This window comes from Linepithema humile, chromosome 2 (genome assembly GCF_040581485.1).
Source record: "Linepithema humile isolate Giens D197 chromosome 2, Lhum_UNIL_v1.0, whole genome shotgun sequence".
Taxonomy (NCBI): domain Eukaryota; kingdom Metazoa; phylum Arthropoda; class Insecta; order Hymenoptera; family Formicidae; genus Linepithema; species Linepithema humile.
This window is the reverse complement of record NC_090129.1, coordinates 10,957,115-10,973,781: the sequence shown is the minus strand read 5'-3', so window position 1 is coordinate 10,973,781 and position 16,667 is coordinate 10,957,115. Positions and strand designations below refer to the sequence as shown.

At 32.1% G+C, this 16,667-nt stretch overlaps 1 protein-coding gene across 1 annotated transcript in view; it reads left to right on the top strand.

Moving 5' to 3' along the window:
* The window catches only part of LOC105669477 (protein toll-like), a 50,937-nt gene that overhangs the window by 6,854 nt on the left and 27,416 nt on the right, over nt 1-16,667 (top strand). Inside the window, exon 3 of the transcript XR_001100271.2 lies at nt 10,874-14,719. The gene's annotated coding sequence lies outside the window, so the exon portion shown is untranslated. Of the gene's footprint in view, nt 1-10,873 lie in introns of the transcript that reaches the window.

Here is a 16,667-nt window from a genome sequence, read left to right as displayed (position 1 = left end):
ATTAATAGTAGAGGCCCATCTCTGTAGTGAAGAAATTCCAGGCAAAGGGTAATGTAATTTTTCTTTTAAATATCTGTAACCTTGTTGACTATAATACCGTAAAGCAAATGCCCGTGATATATCATCTTTTGACCAAATTACGTTTTTTTTTTTGTTTAGTGCTATATCAATTTGACATTGCGTTAATAATTTATTTAAACAACTATTCAGTCGATTATTATTATTTTTAAGTTCTATTATTTCTGAATTTGTCGCATTCAATTCGGTAATCGCTGCTTCGTACTTAGCTTTGAATTCATTTAATTCTATTTCTAAATTCTTACGAGATTCTTCACTCTCCTCGAATTTTTTGGTTACGCAGTTGAGTCTTATATTAATAATATCACAGAAATGTTCTTCTGTTTGAGTTATTGCATCTTCATAACATCTTAATTGATTATTATTATTTTTAAGTTCTATTATTTCTGAATTTGTCGCATTCAATTCGGTAATCGCTGCTTCGTACTTAGCTTTGAATTTATTTAATTCTATTTCTAAATTCTTACGAGATTCTTCACTCTCCTCGAATTTTTTGGTTACGCAGTTGAGTCTTATATTAATAATATCACAGAAATGTTCTTCTGTTTGAGTTATTGCATCTTTATAACATCTTAATTGATTATTATTATTTTTAAGTTCTATTATTTCTGAATTTGTTGCATTCAATTCGGTAATCGCTGCTTCGTACTTAACTTTGAATTTATTTAATTCTATTTCTAAATTCTTACGAGATTCTTCACTCTCCTCGAATTTTTTGGTTACGCAGTTGAGTCTCATATTAATAATATCACAGAAATGTTCTTCTGTTTGAGTTATTGCATTTTTATAACATGTATTTAGCAATGGATTTTCATCATGTGTTGGTGAGGACTGTTTGAAAATTGTGTGACCTGATTCAATGTTCTCCTTATCTAATGAAGATTGCGTGAAGATTATGTCACTTAATTCAGTGTTCTCCTTGTTTGCATTTAAATCATCAGATATTGGTAAATGCAATGATGGTATTGCTGCAATAAAAGAATCAGAAAAAGAGATTAATAGAGTGCGATTATATATAAACATTCAAAAAATTAGTGTAATACCTTAATACAAAACAAATTAATTTTTCAGCATTACCTGTACACTTTAATCGAGGTTTTGATGATTCGCCCAGTGCTTCTGCAAGACCTCTCTCGTAATCATTTTTTTTAAAATGATTTGAGCAGATAAAACCGGTAAACTTTTCAAGACTTTTCCCACATACATGTGCCCACTGTTCTTTTAATTGGATGTTCTTGGGCACTTTATGAAATCGAATATGTGGATTCTTTACAATTGCTTTGCAATAAACATTGCCACATCCTGGTACAATGCACTTTGACCGTGCTCCACAACTTGACATCCTTGCTAAAAAGAATAATAATACACAATACAATATTTGTAAAGGAATTGTGATTTCAGTCATTACAATAATAATACCAGATCGACTTAAAAATTATAAAAATTGTATGTATTTTAGATAAAAGAAATATTGTTTAGGTTTAGGTTATGTGGGTTAAATATTTATAATTATATATAATTATTTATAAATATATATAATTATTTCTTCGGTTTTGTTCATTTGAATATGTTAGGGGAAATAACAGACAAAATAATTAATATACGTACCTTCGATTTTTACTATATAACCTCTTCAACTTGAACTTGACACATGAAAGTCAATAATGAGAGCGAGTGACAGAGTTAGAAAAGGAAGAACTTTGAAAGAGAGAGACAGCTATTGTTTGTCGATGAGATCATCATGCTCCCCCCTTACTTCGTCGCCCCTCGCCTACAAGCTGTATCTAGCTCCCCCCTTACTTCGTCGCCCCTCGCCTACAAGCTGCTTCTAGCTCCCCCCTTACTTCTTCGTCCCTCGCCCATAACCGGTTTGCCTGAGGTAACCTTCTCTCTATAGATCTTGTGTTTATGCGACTATGCAAGTTTGTCTGGATAGGCTCTTACCAGAGCGTTCTGCGTAGCATATGAACATGGCCTTTGATTGTGTGCGTGGAAACCCAGGACGAGAATTAGTAACGCTAAAGTACACGCTCTTGTCACAACCAAAACAAAACAGTATTGTTTTATCATTCAAAAGAACCTATATTAATATATTTCTTTCAAAAAAATCGTCGCATATATTTAAATCTTCCAAAAAAGCTGTCGTATATATAAAAAAAACCTTTCAAGAAAATGTTGTGTATATTAAAATTGTTGGATTTAATTCAGTATTAGCGTGTCGGTATTATCGCAAAAAGAAACAATTATATGATCATTTAACTCAAAACGTGTATATTTATTAACGGTCAAACAAAGACTAAACATACATACATTAGATCAGAGCTCGGAAATAGTTGCACATCTCGGGCCGATTCCCGAGACGACGCGTCCTGTTCCCCCACTACCGCCCGGCCGCTGGCGACCGAGCCGTCGATAGCTTTGACTCAGGAGCGTTTTATATAAGAAATAGGCTGGGTTGTTTAAGAGGATGCTGAAGTGACGGGCGAACTCCGACGCGAAAGCGCCATCATTTCGATGGTACTAAAAATGAAATGACATTATCGGCGCAGCCTACGGACCTATGCCGCGTAGGTCCGTGTGTACGCATTTGTTTGTAGTGGTGACTCACTACACTGACGTGTGGTCTGTGTACGTGTGTCATCGGAAGTTTGTAAACAAACGATGCTTGCGCTTGTTTCCTCGACTGAAATTTCGTCGCAAAGCTGCAATATAATGTCCGAGAAAACATAAGCGTATACAAGGTGTCAAATAAATACAAACTAAATATGACAAAATAATAAATAAAAAATATACATATAATACTATATATATCATTGAAGAAAAATGTCATATACTTTTCTTACTTTTATCCTTATGTAGTAAATACTAAATAACTAATTAATCAATTAATTAATATATACATATACACATATATTCAATAAATATTTATCTTTATTTTGTATTTTATATGATAATGACTAAAATAATGAAAGTATATATTATTTCAGTTATATAAAATACAAAATAAAGATAACTATATTCAATATGTATATGTATGTATTCAATAATTAATTAACTTATTTATTTATTTTGTATTTATTACATAAGAATAAAAATAGGAAAAGCATATAACATATTTTTCCAATTAGATATATAGTATTATACATACATTTTTCAAATAAAATATTTTATCATATCTAACTTATATCTATTAGACACCTTGTATAAGTCTATTTTGTCTCGTATGTACATCATTCAGCCATACGATAGAATTTCAATTGCGATAAAAAAGGTTAAATGACCTTATAAATTATCTGATAAAATATAAACAGACCACACGTGCAGTAAATTGCTAACTAAAATAAATACGTATTTCTTCAAATCTGTCAGCTGACGTTAGATCGCCTATGACAATATTTCTTAAAATCTGCCAGTTCACGAATAAATTGTCTTTAGCTCTCTTTTTTTCTAAACTGTCAGCTGACGTTAGATCGCCTCTGACTATATTTATTAAAAATTGTCAGCTCACGATAGATCGCCTCTGACAATATTTCTTACAATTTGCCAGTTCACGAATAAATCGTCTTTAGCTCTCTTTTTTCTAAACTGTCAGCTGACGTTAGATCGTCTGTGACAATATTTATTTAAAATTGTCAGCTCACGATAGATCGCCTCTGACAATATTTCTTACAATTTGCCAGTTCACGAATAAATCGTTTTTAGCTCTCTTTTTTCTAAACTGTCAGCTGACGTTAGATCGCCTCTGACTATATTTATTAAAAATTGTCAGCTCACAATAGATCGCCTCTGACAATATTTCTTACAATTTGCCAGTTCACGAATAAATCGTCTTTAGCTCTCTTTTTCTAAACTGTCAGCTGACGTTAGATCGTCTGTGACAATATTTATTTAAAATTGTCAGCTCACGATAGATCGCCTCTGACAATATTTCTCACAATTTGCCAGTTCACGAATAAATCGCCTTTAGCTCTCTTTCTTCTAAACTGTCAGCTGACGTTAGATCGCCTCTGACTATATTTATTTAAAATTGTCAGCTCACGAAAGATCGCCTCTGACAATATTTCTTACAATTTGCCAGTTCACGAATAAATCGTCTTTAGCTCTCTTTTTCTAAACTGTCAGCTGACGTTAGATCGTCTGTGACAATATTTATTTAAAATTGTCAGTCACGATAGATCGCCTCTGACAATATTTCTTACAATTTGCCAGTTCACGAATAAATCGCCTTTAGCTCTCTTTCTTCTAAACTGTCAGCTGACGTTAGATCGCCTCTGACTATATTTATTTAAAATTGTCAGCTCACGAAAGATCGCCTCTGGCTTGTCTTATTCTATATTGCCAGTCCACGACAAAGCCGCCTCTGGCTTGAAGACAAGAATAAGAATTTTCTTAATGCCAGTCCACGAGAAAACCGCCTCTGGCTTGTCTTATTCTATATTGCCAGTCCACGAGAAAACCGCCTTTGGCTTGTCTTATTCTATATTGCCAGTCCACGAGGAAACCGCCTCTGGCTTGAAGACAAGAATAAGAATTTTCTAATGCCAGTCCACGAGAAAACCGCCTCTGGCTTGTCTTATTCTATATTGCCAGTCCACGAGAAAACCGCCTCTGGCTTGTCTTATTCTATATTGCCAGTCCACGAGGAAACCGCCTCTGGCTTGAAGACAAAAATAAGAATTTTCTAATGCCAGTCCACGAGAAAACCGCCTCTGGCTTGTCTTATTCTATATTGCCAGTCCACGAGAAAACCGCCTCTGGCTTGTCTTATTCTATATTGCCAGTCCACGAGGAAACCGCCTCTGGCTTGAAGACAAGAATAAGAGTTTTCTAATGCCAGTCCACGAGAAAACCGCCTCTGGCTTGTCTTATTATATATTGCCAGTCCACGAGGAAACCGCCTCTGGCTTGTCTTATTCTTTATTGTAAGATACTTTTATTACGTCATATGCTTTATGTATATATATATATATATAATGTATATTATATGCTCCACATTATCTATATTTATATCAAAATATTTTTCTAAGAAATTGACATCATTTTGTATACTCTTTTTACAATAAATGTATATGATATATGCCATATTTTTTATTTCTAAAGTATGAAATATAAAGATATTTTTATTTTTTTGTGTCTATTATTTGTAAAAAAATTTTGATAAAAGAAACAACATTAATTTTGCGACTTGCAATAATCTGTTTCATTATATGCTTCTTTTAAATACTTACACTTAGCCTTATTTTATGTGATTAACTTGGTATTTAAAATACGTATCAAAATCGAAAATGTATTTCTATTACAGTAGAAACAAAACATTCTTGTCTTACAACAGAGAGAAATGGCAAAATATAATATTGTCTAAAGTACAGTCCAATAAAAACTGTTAAAATTGAACATTTTATAAAACCACTGTGATTCATGAAAAATCAGAATTATTATTTCAAAAATATAGACATATTTCGACTGTGTGTTTTAAACTGCACTACACATTCAAAATTCACAGAATAAATTTATTTCTGCAAAGTTGTGTATAATGTCAGTGGAAAAGTGATTTATTTGTTATTACATATACATGATATTTTACCATTCCTCTCTGGTGTAAGACTACAATGTTTTTTTTCTACTGAACTAGAAATTAATTTTATATTTTGATGTGTATTTTAGATACCAAGGAAAACGCATAAAATAAGGCTAGTTGTAAGTATTTAAAAGAAGTATATATTGAAACAGATAATTGCAAGTCACAAAATTAATGTTTTTTTTATCAAGATTTTTTTACAAATGATACATACAAGAAACTAAAAATACCTTTATATTTCATGCTTTATAAATAAGTTATATGACATATACATTTATTATAAAAATATATACAATATACAAAATGATATTAACTTTTTACATAGATACTTTGATGTGAATATACATAATATGGAGCACATAATATACATAATATATACACATAAAGCACATGAATAAAAGTATTTTGTAGAAATTAGAATATGAATGTATGTAATTAAATAATATAAATGTTTGCAAAAATGTTGCAAAATTTATGTATAATACATACACTTTTTTATCCTTCAGAGTGCCTTCAACCCATTTTTTTCAGCCGGGTTTCGTAGCACATAACACAAACACACACACACGCACAACTAACACACACATAACTAACCTAAAAGATTCTGTATATGACAGATAGCACTGAGAACTGTATAGCGCCTCTATCCCAAAATCTCGGAACTAATCTATAGCTCTTTTTTACCTTATTCTTTCTATATTGCACCATGCTTTACATAAATCTGGAAAAGGGTGGCGTTTTGAAAATAAGTCTCTAAGCTCTATTTTTTTGGTTTTCCATTATTGTTTCATACGCTCTTCTTCGGCACATGGTCTTGTTTTGCAGATTGAAGCAGTATAATTTTGATATAAAAGATATAATTCTTTGAGGTGACATTGTCGGTAAATTTTCAAAAATTTTTTTTATTTTTTGGTTTAAATTTGACCAACTGCCGAAAGATTAGCATATGTACTTTATTTACACCAAAGAATTTGTAATTCTATTAAAGCAATAAAAAACGCCACCCTTTTTAGAAAATTGAAGTTTCGGTCGGTAACAATATGACTTCAGCATCCTCTTAAGCATCTCTCAGAAAATCGTAACATTTTCTTCGCTACATAAATAATGTTTATTTTCATTAATAATTAAATATATATATTATGTATGTAATACATAATAATACTGGCATTTATAATTATTATCTCTATTGGCGCTTACGATTACCGTTGATATCAGGACGCGCTTACGCTTTGTTTCTCCTCGCACATGATGCACAGACAAACCACTCGATGCCTGGGCAGAAGAGACCGATGCCTCTCACTTCGAATTCATCGATGGATTTGCATTTTTTGATATTTCCGTAAGAGTATTGATTGGATTCCTCAAATTTTTTATTAAGTTTGCTGAATCCCTTGTTGATGGCACAAGGTGTGTCGTTCTCCGCATTCTCGACACGAACCTGATTTGCAGATAGAAAATGTGTTTAATAGTATGTCCTCAAATGAATTTAGAACATTAGAGAGTTTAAAAAATTGCTGGGACAATTTAAAAAAAAATCAGAAAATTTTTTGCCAATGAACAAATTTGATTATATAAAACAGGTAAATATTTTTATCTTATACCTTTTGTGGAATATTACATATTATCTGCTATGAACATAATTTGAGTAATGCTAAATAGTTATATTATGTTACGTTTTAATTTCAATATTTTTCTAATTAATATTCAAATAATAATTCTGATAACATAATCTAATTGTTATTTAATCAAATATATCAAAATATATTTCTTAATTGTTATAATTGTCATAAGAAATTGTTATAAAAAATAATCCGGTAGCATAAATATGTAGTGTTAATAATAATTGCTTCATAGGAAATACTGCATTATTTCTAGGAAATATATATATAATTTAAACTTGTAATTATAATTATAAAATAATAATAAAGAACTTACTTATTTGTCAAAAATTTTAATTTTTCTCTAATATGTTTCAATATTAATAATAGCAAATCTTTACTTAATCTAAATCGCATTTTAAATTCAACATCATCTAATGTTTCAAAATAATTAACTCGCTGTTTAAATATTTTTTTTCTTTGTTCAAATTGTTCAATATTTTCATCATCAGAATCTGAGAACCACAAGGAATTAAAATACGCCGTCATATCAACAAAATAATAATTATTTTTCACAATTATTTTTAACGTATCTGTAACGTATCGTCAACCACTATCAATGAGTGTTTGGGTTTGAGTTTTGATAAGATGATATCCAATAAAGGTCAGGATCATGGACCTAAAAATATATGGACAGAGCGATAAGTGGTCTTATTGGCGAGGGGGGTGAAACCTGAGCGGCAGGGAGAAATTATGCAGCGACATGTTGGTCGGCTAGAAAAATGACGATGTTATTAACTTAATCTTGGCTTGGCGCTTGCGTAATGAATAATATTCATATATTATAAATTCCGCGCTCGTTTAGTTACACGGGTTACCTGTAGCTGCCATCTTGGTCGGCTAATTTCCCCCTGCTCCTCTGGTTTCAACCCCACTGGCTATCTGTCCATATATTCCTAGGTCCATGGTCAGGATACACATTTGATGATATGATATATAGAAATAAAAATAAATTATTGCTAGTAACATTTCTTAAAATCGGCATTTAATTATTTTAAACAGTCGAGATCGAATATATTCGATTGTCAACGCTAAACAATCATATGCGACACAGACGGTTCCACAATAAAATAGAGATTGAAGATTTTGATTGCTAGTTGTTTACTTCTAAAAACATAAGGTTTTATAAAAGATTTACAAACTTATATCTCGTTAGAAAAGGGTTATAGATTATAAAAATGTTTATTTTAATGAATAAAACATTTTATAAAAATTTCTACACTTATTTAATTTTTATTATAAAAAACCGCACAACCTTTTTTGGTTACCTAATATTCGTATCATTTTATAAAAAATATAAATATTAAAAATAAATATAAAAATGATAGATTACAAGTTAATAAAGCAGATACAGCAACAAATAACAGTAAGGATACAGCAATATCATGTTTTAAACCCGCGGTACACGGTACTATTTTCTCTGCTGGATTGCTTACGTGTGTTTGTGCTGGCAATCTTGCTGTCTGCTAGACTGGAAATTGTATGTCTACTGGTCACGCTACTGACTGATATGCTGGATTTCCATGATAGAACAGATGCTATTTTTCTTGCGTGGTTCTGTGTTGGCTCATTGCAAGAGCCAATCACGACACAACCTCATTAGTTGGGTTAGGTTAATGGCCTGCTCCATGTTTACTTCAGTTTGCTTAGCCAGTACGGAAGCCCACATCGTCTGAAGCCAAGCCAACAATATGGCCAGTAGCACTGCCAGCATTGCTGCTCACACGATAGCAAGTACGCACATCTAGTTAGCAATCCAGCAGAGAAAATAGTACCGTGTGCCCAAGATCTATAGAGAGAAGGTTACCTCAGTAAAACCGGTTGTAGGCGAGGGACGATGAAGGAAGGGGGAGCATCACGATCTCATCTGCAAACAGTAGCTATAGGTCTGTTCTTTATAGCTGAACTGGCTACACTAGTTCAGAGTTTATCTTTTTCCCTCCATATTGGAAGGAGAAAGATAAATTCTGAACTAGTGCAGCCAGTTCAGCTATAAAGAACAGATCTATAGCTTCTGTTCGCAGATGACATAATCATTGCCCTTCTTGCCGCTCGTCCCTCTTTGCGTATGAGGTAACCTTCTCTCTATAGATCTTGCCGTGTGCCGCGGGCTTTACTATTAGATCAACAAACAAAAGATAATATAATATACTTTTTTATTTAATAATGTCATTTTAAAATATTTCATTTTGACAATACATGATATTTATATAAATTTAATGTACATCTGGTCACAGAAATGCCTTAACACATAAACTTGCACGGGTGTCAAGGCATATCGAGTCGGCATGTTCCGACTCTACATATTTTTACATCATGACTGTGGTTATGAACACAGCGGCAAAGCTATTTTGATTGTTTCAAAGCAACTGGAGCAATTGACAAATAAAGGTTAATATTTATATTTATATTTATATCAATATTTATTGATGGTGGAAAACGAGTTAATATACACTCACCCGAAAAAAAAGCGGTACACTGAAAATGTGGGAAAAATTCATCAAATTTCAACTGACGATAACTTCGTAAATAATAAAGATAGAAAGTTCTATAAAATATGGAAATAAAGCTAAAAATCTCTACTTTAAGAATCAATTTATTTCAATGTTGCAAAATAAATTTATTGAAAATGGCGGATGACAAAGCGCGAGCATGCAAAATTGAAAAATAATGGTTCGAGTTTGCGACGGTGCACGGTATAAACAAAAAATTGTAGCTTATTGGGATCAAAAGCGTACGAAAGTACAGAGTCTCCTCTTTAAAATGCTTTTTTATGCATCTTGATACGATGATTTTTCGCCGAGAGATTCGCATTTGAAGTAAGAATCTGCCTTTTTCTTCAAATGCGAATCTCTCGGCGAAAAATCATTGTATCAAGATGCATAAAAAAGCATTTTAAAGAGGAGACTCTGTACTTTCGTACGCTTTTGATCCCAATAAGCTACAATTTTTTGTTTATACCGTGCACCGTCGCAAACTCGAACCATTATTTTTCAATTTTGCATGCTCGCGCTTTGTCATCCGCCATTTTCAATAAATTTATTTTGCAACATTGAAATAAATTGATTCTTAAAGTAGAGATTTTTAGCTTTATTTCCATATTTTATAGAACTTTCTATCTTTATTATTTACGAAGTTATCGTCAGTTGAAATTTGATGAATTTTTCCCACATTTTCAGTGTACCGCTTTTTTTTCGGGTGAGTGTATATTGCTCGTTTTTCACCAACAATAAATATTCATATAAATATAAATATTATAAATATTAAACCATCAATAAATATTGATATAAATATAAATATTATAAATATTAACCTTTACTTGTCAATTGCTCCAGTTGTTTTGAAACAGCCAAAATAGCATTGCCGCTATGTTCATAACCAGTCATGACGTAAAAATATGTAGAGTCGGAACACGCCGACTCAACATGCCTTGACACCCGTGCAAGTCCATGTGTTAAGGCATTTCTGTGACCAGGTGTACTTGTTAAATATCATGTTTTGTACGAATTGTGAACATATTCACATATTATATTGCCAAAATTATTATTTCTTTTTTTAGAAAAAAAGATGATAATATATCACAAAAAAAGAAACAGCGAATTGTACATCCTACTTTAGGAGTCATGAGAAGAGAAGATTTTACTAATGAAAATTCATGGTTAAGATTTTTAAATTTTGTAAAGGAGATTCAGAAGCAGCAGAAAATGTTATTACGTCGGAATATGAAACTTTCTCTTAAAATAAAAAGTTTTGAAAATCTTTGGAAACGTGTTCCAAAAAAATTATTATTATCTCATGACGTCTCTAACAAGGAAGGTACTCGAGGTGTCCCTCGGCGATTTTAGTAATTTTGCAATATGTTGTAGTTGACTAAAATATAAGCGAGAGAAATATTTTTTTTATCGGTGAAACAAAACATTTTTAGGGGGTGAAACAGCCCCCTAAAGTAGGAGGTGTCAAGTGCTGATTTGGTTGTTTCATATAGAAAAATCTTTTTAAACGAATTTAATTGAAAAATGTGTGTCACGAGGAGCGATAAAAAACACAATTTGGTCGATTCGATTAATCCATTTTAGGAGGTGAACCACTTCTATAAATTTCAAGAAATCCATCCAACACGGCTAAATTCGAACCGAAAAATCTGGAAAATATATGTTACACATTAGTGCAAAAGTAAGTTTACGTGTTTTTGCATTTCTTCGAAAAATGAAATTTTGAAGGGTAGCTACCGTTAAACATATTTTATCTCGATTATATTTGTAAGCCTATATAAGGTGCCACGGCATATGATGTTCCCGACAAAGCATGCTATCGGCGATGTGTGTCTTTGATTAAATACCGACCTCTTCTATTTTCCATCGCCTAGACAACCGATTGGGCTATAATTTTTTATCCATAGTTTTTAATGATTATACAAACAATGCCTGTCTACTGTTGTTTTTGCGGTATTCGGTTGCGTCTATGTATTTAAATATGTATAATTTGTGATTGCGCTTAAATATTAATTGAAGATGGCCACATCCTTTAGGCCGAAACGTCTGTATTTGTGATTATTTTATAATAAATGAAAATTTGAGCAATTAAAACTAGCTTCTGCTTTATCAGCTTGTTGTTTCAAGAATATTATTTTAATAAGAAAAAAAGCTATATATTTCCACTATTGTATTTTTAAATATTAATTGTTATTTGCGTTGAATTTACACTGAAGATGGCCTAAACCAAGGCCAAAACATTTGCCACTGTCTTACATTATAAACAATAAATCTTGAGCACAAAGTCCTGGCTCGATTCTATGTTAGCTTTTTATATTTGTTTAAAAATTTTTTTAAATCTTACTTTTTTTGTTTGAAACATTTTTCCAATAAATCAATATTTTCTGAGATAATTGGCCGTTCCGGTACTTTTTGCCATCATTGTATGTCTCATGACTGTTCACTCGGAACCCAAACATAGTCTTTTGGTCACCAAGCGAGCTAATGTAATCTCCCGATGGAAAACATTAACTGGGGTGAAAATAATAATTTCAGATGTTTTATTATTTTCACTTATTGGGCCGGACCCTGCGGCACTACAATGTTGGGCTGACCCGTGTCCCGGAGCTCGCTCCGGGGCACGTACTCGGTTTCAAAAATCAGTTTAATATTTTGATGCAAGGACGACGAGAAGATGACGACTTCCGACGGACAGTAGAATTACGGATAAGTAGCGAGGATAGTAGTTTTAAAATGAGTTTTAACGCGTTAATAAACACGGGAAGTCCGATTTGTTTTGTTAAGAAACGTTATATCCCGCGAGAATATATAATTTTCGGTGCGGAACACAATCGGTTTTACGAAATAAATGGCAGTGGATTAAACGTAATGGACCGCATAAAGGCGACGCTAGTACAGGGTGTTGCATATACATATTGGGCAGTACGACGGGTTGCGCGGCATACTTTGCAGGGATAGGCGCGGTTCAGTGGGTAATGACAGCATATATACGTACCATCATAACTTATTGATTGAATTGATTGCGCGCATTTTTACTAATTTTGAGTTTACAGCGTTTCAATTATGACGGACTTGAATAATCGTTGCGATTATTACTAGAGAAGCTAAAACACATTAAAGATAAAAAATTAAATTTTAGAAAGTTAACACGTTAAAAGAAACAAATATGATACAACAAAATTTCTTTCTTTACCGCTCTATCAAAATTTACAACGCTAACACGCGCGAAAAGTAAAGCGGTAAAGAAAGAAATTTTGTTGTATCATATTTGTTTCATTTAACGTGTTAACTTTCTAAAATTTAATTTTTTATCTTTAATGTGTTTTAGCTTTTTTAGTAATAATCGCAACGATTATTCAAGTCCGTTATAATTAAAACGCTGTAAACTCAAAATTAATAAAAATGCGCGCGATCAATTCGATCAATAAGTTATGCTACGTATATATGCCGTCATTACCCACTGAACCGCGCCTATCCCTGCAAAGTATGCCGCGCAACCCGTCGTACTGCCCAATATGTATATGCAACACCCTGTACATGATGAGGGAGAAAATAATATTACGTTACGAGTCGTTTTGGATAAGACAATGCAGAGCCCAATGGAGATATATGTATTAATCAGGACTGCTCTATAAAAAACATTCTTTTTTACACTTTGGCCGATTCAAACATGTAGGATATAGCAAAAAAAAATCGTAGCCACTTTCCCAGGAACTCATTTTAATCGGTAGAATCTGCCTTTTAAGATGCCATTGAGTTTTCGTTTTGATCATTTTTTGTAAAGTTATATCAAGTTAAATAAAAAACGAAAAAATGCAATTTTTAACTTAATTTAAAAATGAATATTGTGCCGTCAAAATAAATGCTTTTTACAGGGTAGACTTTTAGCTTTTGAGTGCTTTTTTTAAAAATGATGTACGATGATTGGTGTGGCTTTTATAGGCGGTCAAAGTGTTTAAAGCGATTTTTGCGTTGCTACTGAATAACTCGCTGAAAAAAATTGTAGAATCATTTTTAAAAAAGCAAATTGAAGAGGAAAGTCTACTCTTTACAATGCAATGAACTATAGAAATTTTGTTCCGATTTGTTTTCCACTCCGTGTGCCTTGCCAAATTTGAAAAACAATTTTTTAATTTGTCAGGAGCCGCTTTTAAATATCATAACTTTGAAACCAATAACAATTTTTTAAATCTGCAAAAAGATTCTGAAAGTTGAAACTTCAACCTTCAAAATGCGATACGCATGGACAGCAGTACGCACGGACAGCGACTCTCGTCGCGCGACCAAACTTTTTGTTGCCGTGCAACACTCATCGCTGGCACACCTAGAGCTACATCTTACGCATCTAGTCGCGCGAAACGCGCGTTTATTCGCCCATCTTTTTTAATTAATACTTAAATAATTATTGCGAGAATTGCAAAATGGTAAAGAACTTTTCTGTTTTGTTTAACGTGCTCTATCAGCTTACGAGCGTTGGTCCGTGAGTTACCGGATACTTTGTATATAGCAACAAATTGTATGTACATAACAATAACATAATAAATTTTTATTTCTCATACACATAATTTTTTTTTTGTTTTGCTCTAAGAGAATATTCACTAATTTCTAGTAACTTTGCACGTTGAGCAATCTCCCGTTATTGCTTAACCTATTTTGCAAGCAAAAAATTCGGAACTTGCATATTTCGAGAGAGCAAATTTAGACAATATCTTAGAACCAAATTTAAGCAAACAACAAATTTTTATCTGGTAGTTTACTTTTGCAAGTTTGCAGGTTGAAAGGTTTTTTGCTATTGTTTAAACTTATTTTACAAGCTGCAAATTGCATATTTCGAGAGCGACAAACTAACAACAAATTTTTATGTTTTTGTTATGTACAATTTGTTGCTATATATATATATTGTTCCGCTAACTTCATGAATCCTGTAGTTCACAAGTTGACGCGCAATTACGCTGTCGCCAAATTTCTTGAAGAGCATCTGGGGAAGAATGAAATTTCGGGCAGCTCATCGTCAAGCATTAAGCGAAGGTCGAGCGCGAGTGATACTGATCTTGTATGGTGATATCGGATCCAGAGATAATCTGGATCCTGAACTGAGAGCGTACATATCTATGAACACGTACACGCTCAATGGGGAGATCCTTGGTTTTGGGACAAATTAAGATACGCGTTGCCTCATCAATCCAGACGACCAAAAAGCAACCATGCCCGAAGAGAGGTTCTCGAATCTGAACTGTAGAATCATAACTGTAAACAAACAAAGATAACAAAAAACTCATTTATTGTATTTCCTAAGTCACTTACGATCACTCTATCGTAAACTGATTTATATCAACAAATATAGCTATAATCATGAGTAATGAAATTGATACAATTGCAAGTAAAAAATTCTTTTCTACAAAGAAAGAGAAGATTTGACAGCGAGTAAAAATGATAAATGTCATAGAATTATCACTAACTTATAACCAGAAAATGTATTAACACCATATTTTATTATATATACTTTATAAGATAGTTTATTTATCGATTTCTTACAATATTAAAAATAAAGTGCTATCCCATAATTATACAATTTAGAACAAAATGGTACTATTTCGCTATGCATGCAGATGGTTGTCGCTGTCTGTTTGGCGTTTTGTGGGATCCGAAGTATTAAACAAAAGTCAAGCATCCTCGATGGTATCAACCTATCATAAGAAGTAACATTTAGTCTATGTATGTAGTAGTTCCTAAGAAATATAACGTATTTGCATAAATATTTAAGACAAAAGGAAATGTACAAGCTCTACAATAGTGGTAGAGGACATCCTGTATAAATTATTAAGACAGTATCTAGCAAGCAATTAATTTTGAATTAATCGAATCTTAAAAAAATATTTTTTATAAGCATTAAAAAAAATTTTCATATATTATTTACTGCTTACTGCATTACTATATATTCTTTCATATATCCATAGACGAATTATCAGGCATGCAACATCATTGATTTTTCATTTTACATTTCTTCTTATCCATCTTTTCTGTTACTCTCTTCATTGAAAATTCCCAAGATTATTATATGTTATTGTTATATAAAATTTTTATATATTTTTATAGTATCTTTAAAGAAAATGAATGAGACAAAAAAACAATAAAAAAAGAGTGAAGAGAGAAGAAATAAAAGAAGAAGACAAGAGTAAAGTGTGTTTGCAGTTACTTAGAGTCGTCATGCAGTTTATTAGTGTCGTCATGCCAATAATAATATAATAGTTTCTTCAACTAAAGATGAAAAGGCTTCCAGCATAACATAGCGGATGAGATAAGGTTGACGGTTGGCAGTCTTTAAAAACGTTTGCAAGTATAATACGCAACTACAGTTTCACAAATTAGATAAACACAGTGAAATGCCTATCTATATGTTTATTCCAAGTTTTTTTAAACGACACAAAGCTAAGGAAACGGATCAAATGTTTTGATATGTTAATACTGTGCATATGCTGTGATACGAGTCGCTAAATTGATATCATTATTTTTAATAATCGCCATTACCTTCCGAAAGTGGACAAAATTGAGATATTCCAAAAAGAAAAAAAAGAATAATAATTGATTTAAATATAAGTAAGCTAAATATATTTATAAAAATTTTGCATATATCTAAACACATAAATGTCAAAACAATTTCAAAATAACAAAAATGAGGCAAATATAAATTGTCACATTCAAAATATCTACAAACTTTAATTACTTATTTAATACATTTTACGTTTTATTTTTTAATTGCCACCTAAACTAAAACATTTATCATATAAAAAAAAAATTAATTTTTTTTGTAACAAAATTTGTTATTAGTAAGATTGTGCAGTGCGTGTTGTTATGCCACAA